Genomic DNA, 15,597 nt, shown 5'->3' with positions numbered 1-15,597 from the left:
ACTGTATTGTGGATTTTTATCGTTTTGGTCTTGTTTCAAGTATATATAAATATTGGATATTTTTTCTAAACTGGTGTGGTGTCCGTTTGTAGTGCTACACTGTATTACTGTTGGTTATGAGCAAATGCTCTACACACGGCCTCTAAGATAAGCCTGACTGCCCGTGCCAAGCTACCAAGGGGGTGAGCAGGGGTTATTTTAGAAGTGTAACTCCCTTACCCTGACTAGGAAGAAGGGTCCCTGTTTGGACAAAGGTGCAAGCCCTTGCCAACTAGAGACCCCCATTTCTAACACTGGTTGTCAGCGGTGAGGATAGGACTTGTTTGCACTTGACTTACAGTGATTGGTGTGCACCACTACCATATCGCAGACCACTATGTACCACATACTGGTTCTTTTTGGCCAATTTTTGATCTTGCCAGTTTAAACTTGCTACTTCATCATGCCTGAATCAAGAGCATCACCTGTTGCATCCCTGGAAATTGCCTTTGAGGAGGATAGGTTGTAATCCTACAATGTGAAAGAATTGAAAGCGATAAGCAAGAACCTGAAAGTCTAAGTCAGAGGCCTCACTAGGAAGGACGAGCTACAAAAGGCGCTGAGGGCGTGGGTAGCAGCCAGACAGGCTAGCGAGCAGTCTGGTATCCTCAATGGAGAGGCGGAGGAGCCTATTCCTCGGGTGGATGTGCTTTTGGGAGGGGGGAGACCCTCCAGGCCAGGCAGCAGTAGCTTGTTCCCAGAGGAGCTGGAGGACAGGCGTGATGCTAGGAAGGTAGCAACTGAGTTAGAGAAGCTCAAACTAGCCATGGAAGAGAAAAGGATGATGATGGATTATGAGATCAGAAAGAAGGAGCTGGATCAAAGGAGTAGACCCAGCTCAGATTGTAGCAGCAACTCATCAGGACAGGCAGACAGAATCGTACACATCCCTAAGAATGTGGGCAGAGAGTTCAAAAAGGGGGATGACATACAGAAGTGGTTTCAGGGTTAGGAGGCAGCGATACACATGAATAGGGTCCCTGAGAAGAATTGGGGAGCAGGATTGTGGCCTCTGTTTCCAGAGGAAGCCAGGGATACTTTGACAGCTTTTGGTAAGGGGCCTAACCTCACCTATGCTGATATGAAGGAATCCCTTCTCACTAGGTATGGTCTCACTCCTGAGAAGTACAGGGATCAGTTTAGTTCCAGTAAGACGTCTGAGGCCAACACTTGGTTGGATTGTGTGGATATGTTTTGCAGGTCGCTGGATGGCTGGGTGAAGGGCAGTAATGTGACAGATTTTCAGGGGCTCTACAATTTGATTGCGTGGGAGCACTTGTCTAGTCTATGTTTTGCAGATCTGCGCCAGCACCTAGTTGATAGTAAGCGGACTGACCCCAGGAAGCTTGCTATGGAGGCGGACCACTGGGTGAGTACCAGGGTTCACAAGAAAGCATTTGGGGGAGACTCAGCCAAAGGTGGGCAGGGTCCCCAGCAGAAAAGTAAGGGGGACAAGGGTAAAGCACAGGAGTTCTCTAAAGGGCCCCAAACTAATACCCAGGGTAAAGGTTCCCATACCCCAGGAGATAAGAAGAAAGGGATCTCTACAGGAAAGCCTGCTGAGACCGGCCCCTGCAAGTGGTTCTCATGTGACCAGGTGGGTCACCTGAAGGGGGACCCCAGGTGCCCAAAGGAGACGCAGCCACTCACCGGGGGGCAGACCAAGGTCTTGGCTAGTGTAGCGCTTGGGGAGGAGGGGTACCCACAGGAGGGTGGAGATACTGCAGAAATGACCCTCGTCACACTAAGGGACAGTGAGATGGTCCCAGGAAACCAGGTGCCCCCTAACACAAAGAAATACCGCACCTGGGTGACCATCAATGGTAAAAGGGTAGAGGCTCTCAGAGATACTGGAGACAGTGTGACCTCAGTCCGGTGTCACCTGGTCTCTGAGAAGCAGGTAGTCCCGGGGGCATTCCACCAAGTAGTTGCTGTGGACAACTCAGAGCGCCAGTGTATGGTGGCGCATGTTCCGTTTGAGTGGAGGGGGTCTCAGGTCCCTTGAGGGTGGTTGTGAGCCCTACCATGCCTGTAGATTGTCTGCTAGGTAACGACCTGGAGCAGTCCTTATGGAAGGATGTTGAGCTCAGGTCTCACTTGGAAATGCTTGGGTTGCCAGAGTGGGCATGCGTGTCTACTCGGTCAATGGCAGCCAGAAAGGGTGATCAAGAGGACTAGGAGCCTGAAACAGTGGCCCAAGTCCCTGCCAAGAGAAATGGCAGGGGGCGCTGGAAACCGCCCCCTGAAATTCCCACGGACCGGGAGGAGGCTGACCTTGAGGGGGACGCCCTGGTGCCTACAGGGGAATAAGTAGCTGAGCTGGGGGACATCTCTGAGCTGACCCATTGGCAGCAAGAAGAGGGTCCCACCAGGGAGGAATTCTGCAAGGATCAGAAACAGTGCCCTACTCTGGAGGGTCTGCGGCCGCAGGGTGCAGACCAGGCAGCTGGTGATCAGTCCGGGTCACATCTGATATACTGGGAGAATGGTCTCCTATATAGTGAGCCTAAGGTTGCTGAGCCTGGGTCAGCCTGTGTGCTGGTGGTACCCCAGCGCTTCAGGACCTTCCTACTGGGTCTGGCTCATGACGTGACTTTGGCAGGACATTTTGGGAGGGACAAGACCTTTGACAGGCTGGTCACCCACTTCTTTTGGCCCCAAATGCGGAGACAATCAGATGGACACTGCAGGTCTTGACAAACTTGCCAGGCAAGTGGCAATAGTGGGAGGAAGGTCAAAGCTCCTCTCCAACCTTTTCCAGTTGTTGGAACACCCTTTGAAAGGGTAGGAATGGACATTGTGGGGCACTGGAACCCACGACAGCCATGGACAACAGGTACATCTTGGTCTTGGTGGACCATGCCACCCGGTACCCGGAGGTAATCCCCCTCTGGACAATGACGGTGCCAGTGGTGGGCTGGGCGTTAATGGGGATCTTTTCCCGTGTGGGGTTCCCCAGAGAGTTGGTTTCTGACCGGGGAACCAATTTCCTATCCAAGTATATGACATCCCTGTGGAAGGAATGTGGTGTAATCTACAAGTTCACCACTCCTTACCACCCACACGGTAACGGTCTGGTGGAGAGATTCAACCAGACCTTGAAGGGCATGATTAAGGGTCTAACAGAACCCATGAGGCATATGTGGGAAATCCTCTTGCCATGCCTTCTCTTTGCATACAGGGAGGTGCCTCAGAAGTCTCTTGGGTTCAGTCCCTTTGAGCTCCTGTATGGCCACCTTGTCAGAGGACCTCTGAGTTTGGTGAAGGAAGGCTGGGAAGCAGCTCCCAGGAAAACTCCCCAGGATGTGTTTAGTTACATGCTGGCCTTCAGAAACCAAACTGCCCGCTTCAGGAAACTCGCTCAGGCGAACCTAGAAGCAAGCGAGGAAGAAATGAAGAAGTGGTATGACCAGAATGTCACTCTGGTTGAATTTCAACGTGGGCAAAAAGTGTGGGTCATGGCCCCAGTGGAACCATTCTGGCTTGGGAGCCCCCCAAGACCCAGACAGAGGTGAGGGCCTTCTTAGGTCTCACCGGGTGCTATAGGAGGTTTGTTAAGGGATACGGCACCATTGTTGCCCCCTTAACAGAGCTGACTTCCAGGAAGCAGCCCAAGAAGGTGATCTGGACTGAGTCCTGACAGAAATCTTTTGATGCCCTGAAGGCAGCCATGTGCACAGCACGCGTGCTCAAGGCACCCAACTTCTCCAAGGAATTTGTCGTGCAGACTGACGCTTCAGAGCATGGTGTAGGAGCGGTGCTCTCACAACTGAACGAAGAGGGCCTAGACCAGCCTGTAGTCTTCCTTAGCAGGAGACTACTCCCCAGGGAACAGAGGTGGAGTGCCATAGAAAGGGAAGCTTTTGCTGTGGTCTGGGCACTGAAGAAGCTGAGACCATACCTGTTTGGGACTCACTTCCGGGTTCAGACAGACCACAGGCCCCTCAGATGGTTGATGCAAATGAGGGGTGAGAATCCAAAACTGCTGAGGTGGTCCATCTCCCTACAGGGAATGGACTTTATGGTGGAACACTGCCCTGGCACAGAGCACGCCAACGCCGATGGTCTGTCCAGGTTCTTCCGCTTTAGTGAAGAGAACTCCCAGGATGGTGGGTAGTTCTCCCTACTTTCAGCTGGAGGGGACATGTGTTAGACTTGACATTTTTTGGCGTGTTTCCCCTGAGTTTTTTATTTCTGGCCTCCCGGTTTTGACTCGGTTTTTGCTGGTGTGATGATTCTGTGCACTCTTCTCACTGCTGATCAGTGGTAAAGTGCAAGTTTTCCTGTGGTAAAATGTGTTATGGATTGGTGTTTCCTATTTGATGTATGTGTCAGTCCCTAGTAAAGTGCACTGCGAGTGCCAGGGCCCATAAATCAAATGCTGTTGGTGGGCTGCAGCACTGGATTGTCTCACCCAAGCAAACAGCCCGTAAAGTGTAAATCTGGCATGCCATTGCAGAGCCTGTGTGTAGCCTGGGACTGCCATGTCGACTTGGCAAGTGCACACACTTGCTAGTCCCTAAACCTTCCCTTTTCTACATGTTCTTCATCCCTAAGGTAGGCCCAAGATACCCCTGTGGGCAGGGTGCATTATATGTGAAAGGTAGGACATGTCCTGGTGTGTGTGGCATGTCCTGATAGTGAATTACAGCCTCCTTTGTTTTTCACTATTGCAAGGCTACCTGTTCCCCATAGGCCAGAATGGGCAGTTTGATTATAACATCCTATAATCCGAACTGACCCAGGGAACATGGTAGAAATTCGAGTTTAGTATGCCTGAACTCGGAGTGATAAAATATATCTTTTAGTGAAGATGGTTTTAACATTCTATGTTTGGAAATACCACTTTTAGAAAGTAGGTATTTTCTTACCTAATCATCCAGCCCGCCTCTACTAGCTTGTGTATTGTTTGTCTGGTTTGGGAGTGACAGGGGCTGGGGAGACTCCAGGAGACAGGGTGAGTCAGCACAAGGCTGAATAGACCTATCTACATGTCGAGTGGAGGGAGGAGTAGCACCTGGGCCTGAATAGGGCTGTGCCTGCCTTCCACAATGCTGGCTCCACCTCCTGTGGTGCGTCCGAAGACCCTAGCCCACACTAACAAAGGAAGAAGGTGCACACTGGCAGAATGCACCCAGGACTGGTTGGAACTAGGTACAGGACCCTCTGCCTTCAGAGGACAAAGGATTTGCTAGTATACATATTGGGACCCAGACCCCAAGAGTTCAGAACTCTTTTGGATCAAGAAGACTGCCAAGAAGAAGAGCTGGAGAAGCTGTGAGGAGGAACTACCACTTTGCTGTGCACTTTGCTGTGTTGGCCTGCAGTGGCTGCTTCTGTCTTGGCAGTGAAAGGACTGGTCTGAACTTTCTGCAATCTACTTTTGTGAGTTTCTCCAAGGGCTTGAGGTAGAGCTTGCCCCCTGTTCAAGACGTCTCAGGAACAGCAGAGACTTTAAGCTCTTCTGCCCTCAGCACTGGGAACTGTGTGTTTTGTGCTGCAACAGAAGAAAAGCAACTCGACGACGTCTAAACTGCCGACTCCGTGTCCTGACGGCACCGCAGAGGGCACTGCCGCAACGCGACCCTGGTCTCACCGACGCCACCTGCTGATGCCGCCATCGAGCCGCTGCTCGCACCGCGACCTGTGGGCACCGCACTCCGCACCGCCTCGCTTCACGACAACGCCTTGGTATCCCCGACGATGCTGCTCCACGCCAGAATCGAAGCCGCTGCTTGCACCGTGGTTCGAGGGCACCGCTCGTAAAGTTACACGACGCACCGCCCTCATCCCGCACCGCAGCCTTGGCCTACCGATGCCAGTTCCATTGACTCCAGTTTGTCAGTCGACTACATCGCTCCAGACACGACAACGCCGCTGCCTGCACCGTGACCTGCCAGCACCGTGACGAGCACCGCCTTCATCTCACACCGCGATCCTGGTTCACCCATGACGCCATCTGATGCCACCACCAAGCCGCTGCTCACACCGCGACCTGAGGGCACCACACACTGCACCTCGCACCCCAGCACCCGACGCCTGCCGACGCCAGCGCTCCTGACTTCAGCAAAGTGGAGTCTGATCTGCAACGCATGTGACTTCGAGGGCCACGATGACTAGTGCACCGACCTCCGGAACCGACGCCTGCGGACGCTGTGATTTCGGAAGCTCAACGAGAAGTCATCGACGCCCTGCATTTCTGAAAGGTACTGTTTGCGGGTCTACCCGACACCGTAGCTGGCCCGCAACGCCGCGGTCAGCCAGAACTGTTTGGATTTGTTTGCTCACTACACCGTGATAGCCCCGGACGGAGCTATCGACATCCAGGAACTGTTTACAAAGTTATTGTGATAACTGAAGATTTTTAATTACTGTATTGTGGATTTTTATCGTTTTGGTCTTGTTTCAAGTATATAAAAATATTAGATATTTTTTCTAAACTGGTGTGGTGTCCGTTTGTAGTGCTACACTGTATTACTGTTGGTTATGTGCAAATGCTTTACACACGGCCTGTAAGATAAGCCTGACTGCTCGTGCCAAGCTACCAAGGGGGTGAGCAGGGGTTATTTTAGGAGTGTAACTCCCTAACCCTGACTAGGAAGAAGTGTCTCTATTTGGACAAAGGTGCAAGCCCTTGCCAACTACAGACCCCCATTTCTAACAACCACCCTAAGACTGACAGATCTAACACCCACTGAAAAATAATATCGAGATTCTTAAGACTTCTATGGGAAACCAGTGAATGAATGGCAGCACCCTATGTACTGGTTCTCACTGAGAGGGAATAGACTTTTTGAGGGAGAAAAAAATGTGATAAGTTCTAACAGCAACAACAGCTACAGTATAATGGAGGCACGCTCCTACCATGTGTTTGTGGCATTCCCTGGCATATGATGGCTGGATGTTACTTAACCCCTTGAGTGCCCATGACGAGATGGTCTCGTCATGGGCCGCGGTTGCGCTGTGCCCATGTCGAGACTATCTCGTCATGAACCCCGCCCGCTAATTCAACGCCCGGCACAGGGCGGGGAAAGGGCGGGGCACACAAGGGGTTAAAGTATGTTTGGTAACGAAATATTAATGTTATCCTTGTGCTGTGTGTGTAAGAGCAGAACATGCTACAGGGATCATTGGTCAACAACAGAACAGAATGCCACGAGAACTGCTCCAGGATAATGGCCCAGCTCCTGGGTGGCTGCCAGGCCTAGGCCAAGCACCTACCAAAAGCGCGCAGGCAGAGTGTAATCCAACGCATAGGGTTGATTCCCTAAAGTTATGACTCAGCCTGCTGACCCCAAAGGTGCTGTCAGTAGCACCGGCCCACTCTGTCCTCAGATTGATGTTGTGACCAGAATGCGCAAGCAAACACCCTCTTGCAGTTCAAGGTGATTTCTTTCTATTTGTTTTATCTTGTTTATCCTTTCTATCAGAAGTGCTGTAAATAATTAATAACACAAAACATAAATTGGGAATTAATGCATTAATCAGATGATTTCTGTATATAATAAGGTGGATGTAGAATGCAAAGCGTTACTTAAAAAGGTGTTTGAAATATACAATATATGAACACTATTGATTGAGAACTTTACTTGGTGGTGGCATATCAGGTACGCCTTAGTCTACTTGCTGTCACTGGTGATCATTGAGGGCATGTCAGGGGACCATATATAGCCTAATGTAGGCAGGCAGGCCATTCCATAGACGATGTCCTCCTTCTTCACAGTGTAAAGGCCCCTCCTTGAAAAGCTTCAGTACCCTCTCCAGGAGTCTGCACATGTCTAACTCCACTTTCATGCAGCACTTTCCTCAGTGCCACCTGCTGTGTATCGTTCTATCTAGGGTGCTGTTCTAAAATGCAACGCGCTTGTAACCAATTGGGCTGAGTGTGCTCTTTATGAAGGCAATATGAAGGAATGTAACATGAAACCTATTGATGCTTGGCTACAGAAATACGTTAAGTGCCCTATGTTCTGCTCATGCTAACTCTGCTCAATGAATGTGTCCATCTTCCAGGCAAGACGTATCCTGGCACACAAGGTGTCTGGTCATCTACTTCATCCAGGTGGTCAGACATCACACCCCACCATGCACATTATGCATAGCCAGCCTTAATCTATTCCAAGGCCCAAAGCTTTAGAGGGCTTTTTAAAGAGTCATGGTTTCTCGGTTATTTTTTTTAATTGTATTTATTTGTTTGTCTTCTTACAAAACACAAACTCCACCTAACCGTATTTCAGAGCGATGGGCCAGAGGACAGGAGTCAAAACACCACACAGGAAGTCAACCATGCATTAACTGGTGACATAGAAGAACGTAAATCTACACATACATAAGCTTTAACAATTGCTGTTATAATGTGTGAATGTAAATACACATGTCCCTTGTAGTGTATTGAAGACAGGCCCCTTGTAGCGTATTGAAGATGAGTGCGAAGACTTTAAAATGGCCTCTGTATATTGCTGAAATGTAGCTGGCGTGGTGTCTGTAGGGGAGGTAGGTGTGTTTCTTTAGAAAACGAATTGGACCCCAGTTGTAAAGTTACCTCTTAGTTGAGATGGAAGAAGTAGAATGGGGGTGTCTGATATGTAGACTATAACATAACATAACGGTACAGGGTTCACCCAACGGTATCATGGCACTGAATAACTGATGTTTATTGTTACCCAACTCAATGGTACTCATTTTATCGATCTCGGAAGGATGAGCGGCTGAGTGGATACATGGGGATTTGAACCTGTGATCTTGAAGTCAAACAGAATCCCCTACAGTGGACACATTAATCCATTTAGCCACTACCAGTGGCGTAGCAAGGTCAGGTGGTACCCGGTGCGGAAAATTTCTTGTCACCCCCTTCCCGCTCCAGTACAAACTGCAGAGACAGATTTCGGCAGAAAGAAACACCCCCTCCCCTTCCTTATCCATACGCTCCCCACCATTTTGTCACCCCCCTCAGTGATGACACCCAGGGCGGCCTGCACCCACCGCACCCCCCTTCCTATGCCGCTGGCCACCACACCCACCATGTGCAGGAGTCACGTTTGCTCATCACACAATTGTTAGAGGCTATCTAGTGTGGACGGGCACAATGGAGAATGACAGATCTTTTTATTGTCCAGTAATTGCTCTGTCTTTTTAAGGGGTATATGAGATAAAGGATTCCAACTTCGTGGAAGAATTTGCAGCATGGGGACTTTCCTTGCAGATGAAAAAGGACTTATGCGTGGGGGGTGGGGGGGGAGAGGAAGTGGAACTCTTGTGGGAGTGGTGACTGCTGGAAATAGCCAACCTCAGTCTAAGATGCAATGAGCATGATTGACGAGAGGGGCATTCAGAGTCATCTAGTCATATGACAATTAGTTATTACTTATTAGGAGGTGAGGCGTAAAGGAGGGAAAGCAGTAAACCCGCTTGTTCAGTCTTGGGCCTTTCCCATGCAAGCTGCTTCTCTCATTGCTGGTCGGCCCAAGGGTCGCATGCTGTCACACATCACTGACTCACAACTCACAAACTACATGCAAAATCTCCAGGTATTGTCCTCTGTAGCCGCACCAGGCCAGGGTTTATGTTACACGACGTCTGTGTCCGACATCTTGCATCTAACCTGACTGCCTTCAGTTCTCTACCCAACAGAGATACGACCTTACTCCACTTACACCCGTTTCAATAAACTGAAGGAAACATTTATTCTCTGAATTTCACAGTGCTTTGAAGCCGTACTATTAGCAGAGAGTGTGATTTGAAGGTTCCAAATAACAATAGCAACAACATCTGTGTGTTATCAGCAAAAATGGCAAGAAACGTTGAGGGAAGAGGTTTGGTTTCGCCTGTGTGATCCTTCTTAAACTTTAGAATGTTGGTGTTTCGTCTGAAGGCCATAAACATTTCCTCTGTTGGTCAGCAAATTCAGATAAGACTGCTCAGCAATAGGAACCCACTCACTGCGCATCCTGACTGTCGGAGTGAATTAATGAACAAAGGTTATTAAAATCTGAAAATAAATCCAATAGACACGTATCTGGGATGTGCAGTTTAAAACAGCCTGTTCTTTAGTTGTGTAAATTGCTTGGAAACATGCATTTTTGGTTAGTCTCGCGCTTGCCAATAAATAGGTCGTGTGATCAAATTACATTTGTCTCAGTATGGTATGGTGCAACCTTCCTTGTCTGGCATCATTGTCATGTGTGTTGGAGTGGTGAAACGGAGGCAAGCAAGATAAACGTAAACATTCAGTTAAGCCCCCAATGCGTGTGTCGCGTTTAGAAATGAGGGAGATGCGGTTCCAGATTGCTTCATACCACCACCACCTGCTCCTGTTACACATTTAAGAAAGTGGAAGCGTGTTCACTTTGACCACACTCTGCGTTCTGCAAAAAAAACACACACCGTAAAAAACAAAAAACAAAAAAACAAAAAGGGACAGAATAAAGCATGTGACAAAAACCACCTCATTCAATTGTGTGAGCACATTCTGAGTAAGGCAGTCTTGGGTTTTCCTCCCGAGCCTGCTGATGGCTGGGTTGAGCTGTGGCGGCCTCCTGATTGGATGGCCGGATCACCTCAGGTCTCCTCCTTCTCGGCATGTCACAACAGTAAGAGCGGCCTCCTCGCCTATCGGAAGGCACATCTCGTTGTATGACTGCATGGGGCTGTACAGGGGTGTCTCGGAGACACGGTCGCCGGTGCGTTGTAAGAACAACCTCACGCGGCAGCCTGACGCTGCCACAACCGTTATTAACAGATACCCTAGCGCCGCCCCTCGATGCCGCTGCTGCAAGGATAGTCCTCCAGGGCTCCTTGATTAAGGCTGCCTGTGTTTGACTTGGACTGACAGAATTCCGTGTGCTGCTGGCGCGTGCCTGCACGGCGAGCATTACATACGTGAGTACCTGCCCATCGTATGTACGGATTTACGCCGTATTTCTTGCCTATGTTGTTCAACAAATCTCAATGGCCTGTCAGTGGGGCGGGGTGACGTACTCCTGAGAAGGTTTCATTCATCTGCTGTTTGGGGGGTGTCTGTGGTCTACACGTACACACGAAGTGCCAACGTGTGAGGTATTTATTTGGATACATTTTCATGCAATCCTTATAAACTCCATCAAAGCATACCTAGCCAGTTATACTTAATAACAGTTTCATTACAGCAACAACAGAAAAACTGCCTCGATGTATGCTATAGGCGATGTACAAGCTGGAACTATTTATTTTTCTTCTGATGAATAATAGGATATTTGCTTGTATTTTTCGCTGCAGATCTCTGGTTTTGATATAAAGACCCTTACCAGTGCTGCAGAAAGGCAAATGAATTTAGTATAAAGATGTATGCAGAACAGCATGGCAGATGTGGGCATACCAGAAGATATAGCATTGCTTGAAAATATATCCTGTGGGATTTCATTTCCCAGCCGATAAATTGACACGTTTCATAGCGGAAGCGGGGCGCGAATGCAGTTTTGGGATGTTAGTCCTGTAGGAAAAAACTGTAGAAATGTTTACTGGTTAAAACTATGCTAAATAAAGTCGCCGGACACCATTACACACCAATTACAAATGTCAAGATACAGCTGGATGCAGCTGTTCGTTAAATGAAATGATTCCCTGTACCCGTGAAACCATTTATAGCTGATCAGCTCCGTTTTCCACCAAAACAATAAATTGGTACTTTCCACATATTACAAGAATGGCGGGCGCTTCTTTTGTTGTGTTTGTTTTTCTATCAGTTTCCTTGGTGATTGGAAAAATGGGAGGTGTCGATTTTGTGTCTAAAATCAAATGAGATCAGCACATTCGAGATGCCGCGTCTAAGTGTGGGTTTCCTGGCATCAGTTATTGTAATGTTTGCCGCAACCCACTGTACCCGGGAACATGGGAAAGGGACGAGTCAGGATTGGCCAGTCAAAATCAGGTACATTGAATGGTCCCTGCTCAAAATCACAAGAACATTGCCAGGGCGGGCTTTGAAGTTTTGAAACTATGGGGAGGTGCCAGAGATTACAGAGTTGTTGTCTTGCCACCAACCGCTTGCGCAGGAGCAGGAAGGCATGTTTTGAAAACAATCATACAGTACTCACTAACACCTTGGTGGAGAAGGGAGACTCCAGGAAAGATGAGGTTTCTGTTAAACAAAAATCAGATCAGACGATTTCACAATCAAAACTGCATCGGGAACAATCGTTCTGCATAAATGAATTCATGCCACAAACTCAACACCAAAAACACACACATTTCTAGAGGCAACTCCATACCCAACTCAGCTGGCTGGTTGCCCAGCCATGTACTCTAGCCAGAACTGTGTTAGTGTAGGGTGGTGAGGATGAGGACTAAAGACGTTGTTGTAATAAATACTACTTTGTTGTAATAAACAGTATGTGCAGCTTAGGACACCTGCTGGCACATGACACCCGCACTCAGGAAACTGGCCATCCATCTTGTGGCTCCCCTGAATAAGGAGACGCCTATGCCGGAGGCCTTGTCAGCCCCCTCTGTCCCTTACTGGTGTCCAGTGTATATTCATATGTGACGTCCTGTGTTACCCTCGTGAGTGATAGGACCGCTTAGGCTTTTGTATTAGAAAACTTGACTAATAATTGCGAACAACTCTCTGTCTCAACACTTCTTTCTGGATAGGTAGAAAATATCTACACTAAGGTATCTATTTTTCCCCCCGGAGTTTTATATAGCGCGAACTTGACCCAAAGGTATCAGAGCGCTGTACATGAGCACCAGTTGTGTTACAGACGGACACATTCATTTTGTTTGGCACAGAGATATTAAGCGATTTGCCCAGAATCGCAGGATGTTGAGCATCCCTTTTGAAGCTCAAATCCGTTTCCCCAGATTAAAACTCAACCGCTCTAGCTGTTAGGCCACATCATCTGGTCTGGAACAACCTCAGCACACTTACCGACAAGAAATTATTGTAGCAGCCGCCTTATCAGGCTCCCACAGTGCCTGGGCGGGATCTTTGGGACTGCTGTAATTTCCTGGTAGGCTGCCATCCCAGGAAATGCTTTTAGGGCTGATGGTCTGCCATGAAGCAGCCCTGAAAGCCCTTAGCCTATATTTTCTAAACAAACATGGTGCAATATGACCCATTTAGAGCCATATTTCTAACGTCCTTTGGTTTGAGAGCCCCTCTCTCAAGACAGCCTACAGAAGAGAAGCCTAGCTCACTTTGCCCACTTGCCGGGCAGGTTTTAACATTATTTGCCAGGACCTAAGCTATTTTCCAGACTGGCATGGAACAGTACGTCTTAACATAACTGAGTAAAGTACATATGGTAGCCGTCCGCAGTCTGTTCACCCTATTCAAGCAGGCTGGTTCACAGCCCTTGAGTATTCAATTCAGACCTCCTTACATCACTCATACCTTCTACATCTTCACATCTAGTTATTCTAATACCAACACTGTCATATCACCCTTAATTCCCCGTGTTCCCTCTAGATTCAAATTTTCCTCTCTCCTTTTATTGTTCCCCCCAAATGTCTTCTCATCTGCCCCTACATAACATCATCCCTGCATGGTATCTATAAACAGTCATCTAGCACAAGTTCCTCTTACATCAATATGCACAGTGATTGCAGAGTCGACCACAGTGGGCCGTTCCTCCTATGTGAAGATCCTGATTGGCTGCTCAGCCTACTGTGTTTAACCAAACAGGAACTGATGGTGCATTGTTTACGCTATGGACATTTGAGCATAACCAAGGTCTTAGTCTGTCTAATTTTCCACCAGTCGGTTCTCTGAGCACCACCATTACAGCGTATGTTGCCACCATCCATGTTTGATATCATGCTCCCCCAGTCGCAGTCGTAGGTACGATATTAGCTGAGACCTTTCGATTTTTTACTAAAAGTATATGATATCCTTACTTGTAGGGGCCTTCAGCCAGCCCCCTTCATCCCTTTGACTGTGTTGTACTATTCACATTTTTCTTCCACCATGCAGCATGGGACATTAGGTTGTCTCGCTTCAACCTTTGACTTACTTTCGTGATGAACTCACACTCACACAAAGCAACTCTCTTCAGTGCCAGGGCCCATTATGGCAATGTGTATTTTTGGGACCCCAAAAATATTTTCGTTTTTAGACAACGTGTTTAATATTAGGAAGGGCCTTGCAGCTCCCCCAACTATCAAGTGTTACAAAAACATGAAAAAACACAACATTCATTGACAAAACGAAAAAGGCTGGCAGCCAGTGCCAGACCTATTAATTTTGCCAATGCTTGTTATTGATTCGTCTTGAAAAACTTATGTGAAGAGACTTACACTCTACCTTTGTGCCCGTGGTGTATGATTACAATATACACTGTGCATATAGTTCGATAGCACTATAAGAAGTACTGAGCCGGTCCTCTCTCCCTATAGCCTGCTTACTCTTGATACACCTCCAACATTAGTGTCCTTCCGCTTCTGTCCCAGGACTTCGTTCATTCCGTTTCCTGGTTTGTCTTTTCTTCAGGGAGGTACTGCATACAATCGATATTTAATTTTTTTAATTAGTACATAGTTTAGTCTTCCAATTAGCTTTCGTTGATTGAGAGAATTATCTCACAATTACTTCATGTCTCCTTTCTGTTTTGGTGCAATTTGTCATCATGCGTCATAGTCCCTGCATCAGTGTTTTACGCCCCTGCCTTTGTATGGGAGGGCAGTGTTGCACATCTGTACGATGTAAAGCAACGATGACCTCGATGCACTGCCGCGCGAGCATTTTAATACATTATGGATCAATGTGCTCAACGTTTCTGTAACATGTTTCTTCGCTAGTAGTGTAGGATAATTGACATTTTCCCACATTATGAACCACCTTCTTTGTCTTTAGTGTTTATGGTGTGGAGGTGGTCACTGGTCATGGGGTAAGGCCGGAGGAACAGATCTATAAATGTACAGCTTGCACAGCAGTCACGTTTGTCCTTTTCAGTCACTCCAGGCCCCAAGTGTTCAGTTATAATCTGCTGAATAGGCTGGCCTTTTGTGCTGTATTTACCTTGGCTTTGGATTTAAATATCACTGCGTTATCACTTTCGTTTCCTCCAGTTGTGCTGCATGTTTGTAAATATGTGACTTTCATAGGGCACAGTTCCTCTCTGATCTGTTTACGTGCTGTCTTTGTCCTTCGGGCGGTGTGGCCTCACAAGTGGACGCGATACTCCAGATGAGGTCTTTCTTGTGATGTGTAGGGGGGTAACACAACGTTCCGATTATACCTCATGCAAACAAACTAACCTTGTCACAATGTGTATCCACACTAAGGCCACTACATTAGGCTGCATCTGAAACACTATCTCCTTTGAGGGTTAGTTAGTTATGCACCTTGTCCCTTGATTGTATTACGCTGGATAGAAAAAATAGATGTGATATGATTTAGTTCTGCTCTCCACAATTAAACTCTCTTGGCCTGATTCACAAACTGCACTTTTGAGTAAGTTTATACTTTTTAGTAAGATTACTATTTTTCTGTATTAACAAAATTCACCTTTGTCATAACTTAGACTTTTGTAGTAACTTACACTTTAGAAACGCAGCTGTAAATAACTGGAGTGAAGATGGCGC

At 47.7% G+C, this 15,597-nt stretch overlaps 1 protein-coding gene across 8 annotated transcripts in view; it reads left to right on the top strand.

Annotated features, from left to right (window-relative positions):
* LPIN1 (lipin 1) overlaps window positions 1–15,597 on the top strand; it is a 421,902-nt gene that overhangs the window by 229,063 nt on the left and 177,242 nt on the right. Inside the window, exon 1 of one of the 8 annotated variants that reach the window (XM_085610680.1) lies at window positions 10,660–10,917. The exons of 6 other annotated variants lie outside the window; for them this stretch is intronic. The gene's annotated coding sequence lies outside the window, so the exon portion shown is untranslated. Of the gene's footprint in view, window positions 1–10,659; window positions 10,918–15,597 lie in introns of those variants that run through there. One more of the 8 variants, XM_085610678.1, reaches the window with a different exon arrangement.

The sequence above is a fragment of the Triturus cristatus genome, chromosome 6 (assembly GCF_964204655.1).
Source record: "Triturus cristatus chromosome 6, aTriCri1.1, whole genome shotgun sequence".
NCBI lineage: Eukaryota > Metazoa > Chordata > Amphibia > Caudata > Salamandridae > Triturus > Triturus cristatus.
Note: the sequence above shows the minus strand (reverse complement) of the source record. Positions and strands in the feature narration are given on the sequence as shown.